Below are 9597 nucleotides of genomic sequence, written 5' to 3' on the forward strand. Positions count from 1 at the left end.
TTTTCCAGGGTGATCCTGAGAACAACACTGAACAGGTATAATGTGAGTTGCTGCACTTCAGCCAATCAAACCTCCCTCTCCCCCGAAATTTGCTAAGGGTTGGATGCTTCCCATCAGAAATCTATTCTCTGTGAGGCCTCTCCCTAACCACTCCTCACCTCCACCTCCTAAGGGTGACCGTTATGTCTTTCTTAGACACTTTGGCTGAATGTATTTGTTTGCGTGCATTTCCTTTGGGATTCCTAGGAAAGGACACAGTCATGAAGATGTAGGATATCTGAAGGGAGAGAAAGGAGATCAGAAATAGAGGAGTTCAGAAATAGAGCACTGACTTTCTTTAGCTTTTTTTTTTTTTTTTTTTTTTTTTTTCTTAGCCTGGACCTCTTTTGTAGAAGGCAGCAAGACCTTTAAGGGTATAAAAAGTGGATGAGAGAGACAAAGAGGGAGGTATGGAAAACAAGGGTGATAGGAGATCTCCAGGACAAACTACCTCATTGTTTTGCCTGACTCTGGCTCCGTAAATGAAAGGTCCCTCTTCCCCTCTGGGCAAAAGAGAGAATCAGCATAATTAAATGTTCAAGGTTTGTTAGATGTTAGGTGCCTGCATTTCAGCTGAGGAAGGAGCTGTTCCATAAAGTGGAGATTTCTCTGTTTAGAACTGCCCTGCAGAAATCAAGCTGGCATCAAAGCCTGGTCTTTTTAATTCTGTTTCTTTCTGAGTTTTGCTGCAGCTCATAAGTTATAATCAGAGGAAGGAAACGCCTGAGAGATCTGAAGGTTTTAATTGTTGTTGAGTGCAGATGGTTTGGATTACCGCACAGGAATGGAGCTCAAGGTCAGTGTCTGTAATCAGCTGCCTGAATGTATGATTTTAGTTGGACGGCACCATTTCTGGGTAAGAGCTGTGCAGCTACATTTAAGCAGCATTAGTGCCTGGAACACTGGCTGACAGATTAAAATGTACGTTTATCAGAAATTGATAGCACAGATAAACCGAACATATTTGTCACGTAAAATAAGATCTTGTCAGTGAGCTTTAAAAGAAAACAGGAAGTGGACGTGATTGGAGGACAAGAAGTCAAGCAACTTCCACCACCAAGATCCTTGGTTTCTTTTAGTTGAATACAGTAAGGATTGTTAGGGTGGAGGAGTTGGATGGAAACCGAGGCAGAGAGGTTGCAATGTGTGCCTGGTGCCAGCAAAAATCATGTGGATGACTGAAACGCTGGTGTTTTGTTTTGTTTTGTTTTGTTTTGTTTTTGAGACGGAGTCTCACTCTGTCATCCAGGCTGGAGTGCAATGGCGCAATCTTGGCTCACTATAACCTCTGCCTCCCGGGTTCAAGCAATTCTCCTGCCTTAGCCTCCCAAGTAGCTGGAACTACAGGCGCACGCTACCATGCCTGGCTAATTTTTGTATTTTTAGTAGAGATGGAGTTTTACCATGTTGGCCAGGCTGGTCTCCAACTCCTGATTTCAGGTGATCCACCCCCATTGGCCTCCCAAAGTGCTGGGATTGCAGGCGTGAGCCACTGACTTTGCTTTTGTATGAAACACAAATCTGATTTCCCCTGTGTGACATGGAACACTTGAGCTTTTCACCCCATTAACAGTGAGTAAAAAGGGAGATTCTTTTTAATTTCAGAAAGAGCCTAAACAAAGCAGCTGCATTAACTGCCTCAGAGGGTAGAGATCATTTTGTTCCTATTCTGGAACACAGACTCAGTACTTTGTGTCATGTGAAGGGTCCTCAGGTACCTCCCATTGCCTTGAGTAGAAAGTGGGGCGGAGGTGGGGTAGAGGAGATCTCTCCGGGGGAGAGAACTGCTTGTCTTGCAAGAGAACAAAAGGTACAGGGCTCTCTTTGAAATATGCACTTCCAGGTCCAGGGTTTATGCTGCTATGCACAAAGATTGATCAAGCACTTCAAAATGAGTAAGTAGTGTCTCGAAGATCTTTCTACACTTCCAGCCTGCTCATGTGAGAAATGAGAAAATAAATGGACATACACGCTGGCCAAAAGTGTGGGAAAATCAATAGTAGTGCCAAATCAGAAGGCTGGCTCAACCTTCAGTGTCTTTCTTGAAGTAGAAAGCCCCAAACAGTTAGAAGCTATGAAAGACTCCAGGTCTGATTCTTCCCTCTAAGAAGCACACCGCAGGGTACTTGTTCCTAAGCCAGCTCAAGGGTGGGTGTTGAGAGGGAGATGGCTTCAGAATGAATCTTTTTCTAACTCCACAACTTCTTTCCTTCATTCTGAGGTGCACTCCTCACCTACCCCTCAAAGTCCCATATCCAGGAATCTCTGTGCCAAAATGGATTGTAACTGACGAGACTTTGTTTCCAATCTGAATGTCTTGAAGACAGAAAAAGATTCAGTTACCTAAAGTGTCCTTCAGGCTCTAAATTATCGTCTATGAAGAAAATAGTAAAGCTTTTCAAAGTAAAATAGGCACAATGATTTATGAAATTACCTAAAGAAAAATGAGTGTAGTTAATCTTTTTGGCAGGAGGCATTTTCACTAGCTGAGCAGGCTGGTGCTGTCAGCAAAGTTTCTGAGTAGACAAGGAAAACTTGGCACATTTCAGAGAGCTGGGCAGGGTGGTGGCAACGTGCTGAAAGATCTACAAGGGAAAGCGTTCATGATTTTACAATAGACCCTAATCTTTTGGTTAGGGGATCTTTGACCTAGTTCATTTTTCTGTCTCCTACAATAAAAAATGTCATCGTCAGCTGGGCACAGTGGCTCTCTCCTGTAATCCCAGAACTTTGGGAGGCCGAGGCGAGAGGATCACTTGTGCCCAGGAATTTGAGACCCCCACCTGGACAACTGCATCTCTATAAAAAATACAAAAATTGGCCGAGTGTGGTGGGGCATGCCTGTAGTCCCAGCTACTCAGGAGACTGAGGTGGAAGGATCTGTTTGAGCCTGGAAGGTCAAGGCTGAAGGGAGCCAAGATCGTGCCACTGCACTCCAGCCTGAACACCAGAGCGAGACCTTGTCTCAAAAAATGAAAAGAAAAACAAAAAAAAAGGTCAATCTCTTTTGAAAGGTTTTCAGATTTAAAAAGAAGAAACATCCTTCTTTGGGCTTTGGCAATGAGGTCTTCATTATATGTAACCCCTCAAATTTGCCTATAACTTTAAAAACATTCTAATTTTCATCACTACTTTTTCCCCAGGCTCAAGCAAACCTCCCACCTCATCCTCCCTAGTAGCTGGAACCACAGGCATACACCACCATACCTGGCTAATTTTTATTTCTTTTTATTTTTTTGTAGAGACGGGGTTTCACCATTTTACCCAATCTGGTCTCAAACTCCTGGCTCAAGTGAGCTGCCTGCCTTGGCCTCCCAAAGGGCTGGGCTTACAGGCTTGAATAGCATGACTACTTTCAAGTTGTATTATATTTTGTTTCAAAAGAGCACTTTACCTGTAACCACTGCTGCTAAAAACTAACCTGATGTTTTAAGTCGCTCAGCTAGGTCCCTTATAAGCTGCATATAGAGTTCTAATAAATTCTTCTCTGATAGCCCTGCCAACAGTCAGAATTGTCCAAACCCTGGGGAATCTACAGAGATAGTCACCTGTCAGTGGGCTCAGTGTAGGCAGAACTACTATCGTCAAGTTATTACCAAAAGAAATGAAGAACTGGATGAGTGCTTAGCTTAAATCAGTGTTTATAAGCTCTCTCTCTCTTTTTTTTTACCACAGTAATATTAAACACATTTTTGCACTGTGATTCAATACATAGGTTTTACATATATATGTAAATATATATGATGTATAAATGTGTAAGTAGATACATGGAAATATATATATATATATATATATATGTTACAGGTTGAATGAGTTGAATCCCTACCCCCAAAAGATATGAAGTCTTAACCCCTGGTACCTGTGGTTGTGACTTATTTGGAAACAGGATCTTTGCAGATATAAACAAGTTAAGATGAGGTCAGTAGGATGGACTCTAATCTAGTACAACTGATATCCTTATAGGAATAGGGAAGTTTGGACACAGACACACACAGACAAGAGAATACCATGTGACAAAGGCAGAGATTGGAATGATACAGCTGCAAGCCAGGGATGCCAAGGATTGCAGGTGAAGAGTCAAGGAAGGATTCTACCCAGAGTTGCACGGCCTTATTGACACCTTGATTTGGGCTTCTAGACTCCAGAATCATGACAGAATAAATTTATCTGTGTGGATGTGTGTGCGTGTGTGTGTGTGTTTTCCTAAAAAAGAGACAAGGTCTCATTGTATTCCCCAGGATGGAGTGCAGTGTCATGATCATAGCTCACTGCAGCCTCGATCTCCTGGACTCAAAGCATCTTCCCACCCCAGCCTCCCAGGAAGCTGGGACTACAGGTGTGAACCACTGTGCTGGCTCTGTTGATTTAAGCCACTGAGTTTGTGGAACTTTGTTATGGCAGTTCTAGAAAATGAATATAATAATTAAAACGAAAGTTTTGCTAACTGCTACCTTTACATTTACCATGTGCAATTTTATTTTATTCTTTTTTTAAGCTTCTTATAACTCAGTTCACTGGTTTCATAATCTACTAATGGGTTGTAATCCAAAGTGTGAATAATATACCAGAAATACCCTTGAAAGTTCTTTCCAAACTTGAGAGTTTGTGATTCTATGGGACCTAAGTGGGGCACAGATCAGAAGAATCAAAACACAAAAAAGGCTGCGCGCAGTGGCTCATGCCTATAATCCCAGCGCTTCAGGAGGCCAAGGTGGGCAGATCACTTGAAGTCAGGAGTTCAAGACCAGCCTGGCCAACATGGTGAAACCCCATCTCTACTGAAAAAACAAAAATTAGCCAGGCATGGTGGCGCATGCCTGTAATCCCAGCTACTAGGGAGGCTGAGGCAGGAGAATCTCTTGAACCCAGAAGGCAGAGGTTGCAGTGAGCCAAGATTGTGCCACTGCATTCCACTCCAGCCTGGGCAACAGAGCGATACTCTGTCTTAAAAAAAAAACAAAAAAACAAAAAAACACCTAGTTTTGTACCCTACTCAGCATAGTCAATCTTCACCCTATAATCTCTTATAGTTTCTGGAAAAAGACAGAAATATTTTAATATTAGACAACACAAAGCAATAGCATTAATAAAAAGTTGTTTATTAAAGAATTTGGCTATTGCTGGCCGGGTGCGGTGGCTCACGCCTGTAATCCCAGCACTTTGGGAGGCCAAGGCAGGCGGATCACAAGGTCAGGAGATTGAGACCATCCTGGCTAATACGGTGAAACCCAGTCTCTACTAAAAATACAAAAAAATAGCCAGGCGTGTTGGCAGGCACCTGTAGCCCCAACTACTGGAGAAACTGAGGCAGGAGAATTGCTTGAACCAGGAGGCGGAGGTGGCAGTGAGCTGAGATCGCGCCACTGCACTCCAGCCTGGGCGACAGACAGAGAGAGACTCCATCTCAAAAAAAAAAAAAAAAAAAAAAAAGAACTTGGCTATTGCTAATAATTCCCTTCCCCCAAATAATAGATATTAAAACATTTAATTATAACTTAAATATGATTATTTCCATGCCTTGATTACTTGACAATTCCCACTCTATTAGAAACTCTTTTGAAGCTGAAAAAAGGTGCAGATTTTCTAACACGGTTGTGTCATTAGTAGGTTCAGCTGGTACCCCATCAAAAAGGCATTTTTTTTTTTTTTTTTTGAGACAGAGTTTTGCTCTTGTTGCCCAGGCTGGAGTGCAATGGCTCAATCTCGGCTCACTGCAACCTCTGCCTCCTGGGTTCAAGCGATTCTCCTGCCTCAGCCTCCCAAGTAGCTGGGATTACAGGCATGCGCCACCACACCCAGCTAATTTTTTTGTATTTAGTAGAGACAAGGTTTCACCTTGTTGGTCAGGCCATGCTGGAACTCCTGACCTCAGGTGATCCACCCACCTCGGCTTCCTAAAGTGCTGGGATTACAGGCATGAGCCACCACGCCCAGCCAAAAAGGCATGATTTTATAGAGTTTATGAATTGCAAGCTGGCTGACGGAGGCAGTTGCTTCCCAGTGTGGCTGATGCCTGGGCAGCAGTGTAGGCGAGTAGTCAAGAGCATTGGCTTTCCTGCCAGGCAGCCCTTCAGGGTCAGGTGGATTTAGTTTCACAACCTTGGGTATTTATTTAGCCTCTCTTGCCATCAATTTAATTATCTATTGCTCTCTTTTTTTCTTTTTTTTGTAAAGACAGGGATCTCACTATGTTGCCTGGGCTGGTCTCAAACTCTTGGCCTCAAGCAATCCTCCCACCTCAGTGTCCAGAGGAGCAGGGACTCCAGGCTTGCCCTATCATGCCTGACTAAATTAATTTTTTCATTTTTTGTAGAGACAGGGTCTTGCTATATTGCTTAGGCTGGTCTTGAACTCCTGGCCTCAAGCAGTCCTCCCGCCTTGGCCTTCCAAAGCACTAGGATTACAGGCAGGAGCCACCACACCTGGCCTAATTATCTCTTAAAATGATAACAATAACCTCTGCCTCCCTGGGGGTGTCGTTGGAATTAAATAAATTAACTTACATAAAGCATTTAGCATAGTTCCTGTCACATTGTAAACCCTCAGTAAATTTTAGGTTTTTGTTTTTTTTTCTTTGTGATGGAGTCTCACTCTGTTGCCCAGGCTGGAGTGCAGTGGTGTGATCTTGGCTCACTGCAACCTTTGCCTCCCAGGTTCAAGTTATTCTCCTGCCTCAGCCTCCCGAGTAGCTGGGACGGATTACAGGCATCCGTCACCATGCCCAGCTAATTTTTGTATTTTTAGTAGAGATGGGGTTTCACCAAGTTGGCCAGGCTGGTCTCAAACTCCTGACCTCAAGTAATCTGCCCACCTCGGCCTCCCAAAGTGCTGGGATTACAGGCATGAGCCATCACACCTGGCAATTTTAGGTATTTTTATCATTACCCTACTGTAAGTTCCTTGAAGGCAGAAACCATGATTGAGACATCTTCGCATATAATCATAACTCTGAAAAAGTCTCTTGTCCACAACAGGTGCCCAATAACAAATGTTGGTTGCAGGAATTCAATGTCTGACAACATAACAGCACTCCTACTGTTTTTTGTTTTTGTTTTTGATTTTGTTTTGAGACAGAGTCTTGCTCTGTTACCCAGGCTGAAGTGCAGTGCCGTGATCTTGGCTCGCTGCCACCCCTGCCTCCTGGGTTCAAGAGATTCTTGTGCCTCAGCCTCCTCAGTAGTTGAGACTAGAGGAGCCTGCCACTACACCCAGCTAATTTTTGTATTTCTAGTAGAGACGGGGATTCCCCCATGTTGGCCAGGCTGGTCTCCAACTCCTGACCCCAGGTGATCCACCTGCCTTGGCCTACCAAAGTGCTGGGATTATAGGCATGAGCCACCAAACCCAACCACTCCTACTGTTTATCTTCTTCACAGACAACACTGATTTCTCAAGGAAAGCCAATCACCTGAACATCCTGGGCTGTAAATGCACCTCATTAATTTTTAAAACATTGTAGCGCTAAATGGCAGCAGCAAGTGGAATTTCTCCCTGCCTCAAAGATGGGGAAAGCTTAAAGGGCATGCATGAGTTTCATCATCAGTCTGTCAACAGGGCTAGAAATAGAAGCCAGAATTCCTGCCATCACAACCCTTATGGGGCAGGCTAATCTTTTAAGAACCTCAGCCGAGTAGCGTTTAACAACCTGTAATACATTTTTGGAAAAAATAGGATTTCTCAAAGAAAAGAAAGTCATTCCCTTCTTTCTTAGTTTATCATTCATAGAAAGACTATGCAACAATTTTGGGAATCATTTTGAGAAAACTTGCTACCCTAGACAACTATTTTTTATTTTTTGCAAAACACCCTTTGGTCCTTGGCCTGATGCACTCATATTTTCCATAGTTGTTATTATAGCATGCATGCCACTGTGCCTCCTGCTTCCTTTACTTTGTATAATATCATACTCTTCCATGTTCCCATACTTCATCATCAAGTTTTTTTTTTTTTTTTTTGAGACAGGGTCTCACTCCATTGCCCAGGCTGGAGTGCAGTGGCCCAGTCATGGCTCACTACAGCCTCAACCTCCCAGGCTCAGGCTCCCATCCCACCTCAGCCTCCTGGGTAGCTGGGCCTACAGGCATGTGCCACCATACCCTGATAATTTTTGTATTTTTTGAAGGGCAACAGTTCTCCACATTGCCCAGGCTGGTCTCAAACTCCTGGGCTCAACTGACCTGCCCTCCTCGGCTGCCCAAAGTGCTGGGATAACAAAAACAGGTGGCCAGATTTGACCTGAGGGCTGTAGTTTGCCAATCCCTGGTCTATGTATCAGTTACTTCCTTTGTAATTAGTGGTTTTTGTGTCCTGTTTAATAAATCTTTTCCTACCCCCAAGATCTTAGAGATATTCTCTTGTGATATCCTCTAGAATCTTTATTGTTTTAGTTTTCACATTTAGATTTACATATAATTCAATTGGAGTTGATTTTTTATGTATACAGTAAGATAAGGGTCAAGATTCTTCCTTCCTTCCATAGATATTCAACCGTTCCAGAAGGATTTATTAAAAAGACCATTCAAGGGCACCACGTTTGTCATAAATTAAGCATCCATAAATGTGTCAGTCTGTTTCTAGGCCCTCAGTTCTGTTCCTTTGGTTTATTTGTTTATTTTTGAGCCAAAATCACAGTCTTAATTATACTGGTTTAATTTTTCTGTGAAAAAAATCCTCCCATTTTTGTCTTCTCCAAGATTGCTTTAACTATTCTTGCTTTAACATGGAGAAACCCTGTCTCTACTAAAAATATAAAATTAGCCGGGCATGGTGGTGCATGCCTGCAATCCCAGCTACTCGGGAGGCTGAGGTAGGAGAATTGCTTGAACCTGGGAGGGGGAGGTTGTGGTGAGCCGAGATCGCGCTATTGCACTCTAGCCTGGGCAACAAGAGCAAAACTCCGTCTCAAAAAGAAAAAAAAAAAAAAAAATCTGTCGAGAATTTTCAGAATGTACCAAGGAGATAAATTTGGGGACAATTGACATATTTACAATTCACAATCGAATATTGACATATGGAGTCTTCCAATCAGGAATATGATGTAACTCCTGTTTTTTTTTTCTTTTTCCAAGGCCATCAATCATGAGTGACAGATTATAAATCATCCTTACACTGAAGTGCACCAGAGTCAAATAAGCATCATTTGGCTTTCTCTCTCTTTTAAAAAAATCTTTAGTTTTTCATAATAGTCTTCTATATGGAGATGTTAAAAATCTTTCATTTGTTTTATTCCTAGATATTTGATTGAAAAAACAAACAGAGGTGAGGTTGCCCGGGCTGGAGTGCAGTGGCCATCCTCAGGCACGCTTATACTGCATTACAGCCTTGAACTCCTGGTGTTAAGTGATCCTCCTACCTCAGCCTCCCGAGTAGCTGGGACTACAGGTGTCCACCACCACGCCTGGCTAATTTTTTGTATTTTTAGTAGAGACGGGGTTTGACTGTGTTAGCCAGGATGGTTTCAATCTGACCTCGTGATCTGCCTGCCTTGGCCTCCCAAAGCGCTGGGATTATAGGCATGAGCCACCACGCCCAGCCAGACGTTATATTTTAAACATTTCA

The 9597-nt window shown here is 43.0% G+C and overlaps 1 non-coding gene across 1 annotated transcript; it reads right to left on the bottom strand.

Annotated features, from left to right (window-relative positions):
* Positions 1 to 9106: 9106 nt before the first annotated feature.
* On the bottom strand, positions 9107 to 9183 carry LOC112436788 (small nucleolar RNA SNORD83). Its single transcript, XR_003025480.1, has one exon. It is a non-coding gene; the product is annotated as a small nucleolar RNA SNORD83 (small nucleolar RNA).
* Between the last annotated feature and the right edge of the window lie 414 nt (positions 9184 to 9597).

The sequence above is a fragment of the Pan paniscus genome, chromosome 10, assembly GCF_029289425.2.
Source record: "Pan paniscus chromosome 10, NHGRI_mPanPan1-v2.0_pri, whole genome shotgun sequence".
In the NCBI taxonomy this organism is placed as follows: domain Eukaryota; kingdom Metazoa; phylum Chordata; class Mammalia; order Primates; family Hominidae; genus Pan; species Pan paniscus.